Raw genomic sequence first — 1,771 nt, 5'->3', positions numbered from 1 at the left:
AAAATGAAATAAGCTATAATCACGGTTCGGGTTAAGGTTACTATTAGGATGAGGTTAAGGTTGGGGTAAAGGGCCAGCGGATGAATGTAGTCAGTGAGGGTCCTCATGCGCGTGTGTGTGAGAGAGAGAGTGGGGGGGGGGGGGACTCCCAGCTAGCGTCTTTATACACGCTCAATAATCCAGGTAAGAAAATCAAAGAAGGATGAATCAGTTCATCTGGACACAATGTCTACTGACAGTTCCGTTTCATCACTCATCTAAGTAGCATCTTCAGCCAGTCAGACTGAAGCGGTAACTAAGATGAGTGATGAAACGTATCTGTCAATAAACATTGTATCCAGATGAACTGATTCATCCCCCTTTGACTCCCAGCCGGCGTGATTTAATGTTACCTCGCGCAGCCCAAGAGGAGAACACACGCGCACACAACACCCGCCCATACGGTGCCACACCCATACACACACGCGCGCGCGCCGCAGGCCGCGCCCAGTTCTGAACGTTCTGAACAGCTCTGAGTGGGGGAGCGTTTGAATATTACGCACAAGGAGGGGCTGCACGGGCTGAGGGGTGTCAGCACTAAGCGCTACATTCCTTTACACACGCGCGCGAACACACACACACACACGTGTGTGTATATAATAAAGACACGCGTGTGGAGGGAAAGTCTCTCTGGCCGGACTGCGCGTATCCTAAACTTCATCAGACACTTCACAGCGCCGGTACAACGGAAGGGAACCGCACATTTTGAGTAAGAACGTCCGTTCCTTGACATCGCAGCTATGAGTAGTCGACATTGAGACAGATCAGCTTTGTGTATTTATTACTTTGCTGTCTTTTCTCCCCAGTTGAAGGAGTTGAGAAAAGTCACGTAGCGGTAGACTACAGACGACATAACGGGTCTGTCGTTTGGGAGCCGTGAAAGACAATGTTGGAACTTTACCACTGTAAAAAGTTAAGTTTACCTTAAAAAAATTAGGAAACCGATTACCTAGGGAAAAGTAAGTAAACGAACTTAATTGTTATGTGAAGTGATTTTATGTGACATGATTTCACATAACTTGACACAATTAAGTTCATTTACTTACTTTTCCCTAGGTAATCTGTTTCCTAATTTTTTAAGTACACTTAACTTGTTAGAATTTACAGTGTAGTTAAAGACACGCCTACGTATAATACATAATACTAGTTATAATGGGCTTTGTGTGTAAAGCAAATAACTAACTCCATATTCAACCGCCTTCAGCTTGTATCAGAAAATTACATGCTTATCAATAGACTAGTTATGTTCTGTTTATTGTCTCTTTTTCTGAGCAATTTCACTTCATTCACTTACACTATTTGCTCTTGAAACGACATGTACTCTTAACATGGATATTATTACTGTTCAGTACTCCGACATAGCTGCATGTGGTTTGACTCGCTGTGAGTGGCTTTGGCCAAAAGTGTCTGCTAAATGACAAACTGTGGTCCTGGATGTAAAGTCTGTGATGCTATCACGGTCCTATCAATTAAGCGTAGACAGGGGTGAATGAAATTAAGAGAAGTCAGTCAGTCAATCAATCAATCAATCAATCAATCAATCAATGTAATAGATCGTTTATAGTCATCACTCATCGATATTATCAATATTGATCAATTATTCATTCATCTATGCATCAGTTATTATCCATATTTGCCATACCCCGGGTTTTACTGGCAGAGGAAACTGTGAAAGGAGTTGCTGCCTTAACAGGGACCGCAGCAGCCCTGCAGGTATCTGCTCTCCATATGT

The 1,771-nt window shown here is 43.1% G+C and overlaps 1 protein-coding gene across 1 annotated transcript in view; it reads left to right on the top strand.

Moving 5' to 3' along the window:
• The first annotated feature begins 565 nt into the window (after positions 1-565).
• The window catches only part of tgm1l1 (transglutaminase 1 like 1), a 29,184-nt gene continuing 27,978 nt past the window's right edge, over positions 566-1,771 (top strand). The window contains exon 1 of the mRNA XM_056292830.1: positions 566-748. The gene's annotated coding sequence lies outside the window, so the exon portion shown is untranslated. The remainder of the gene's footprint in view (positions 749-1,771) is intronic.

Source organism: Lampris incognitus, chromosome 14 (assembly GCF_029633865.1).
Source record: "Lampris incognitus isolate fLamInc1 chromosome 14, fLamInc1.hap2, whole genome shotgun sequence".
Classification (NCBI taxonomy): Eukaryota; Metazoa; Chordata; class Actinopteri; order Lampriformes; family Lampridae; genus Lampris; species Lampris incognitus.
Note: the sequence above shows the minus strand (reverse complement) of the source record. Positions and strands in the feature narration are given on the sequence as shown.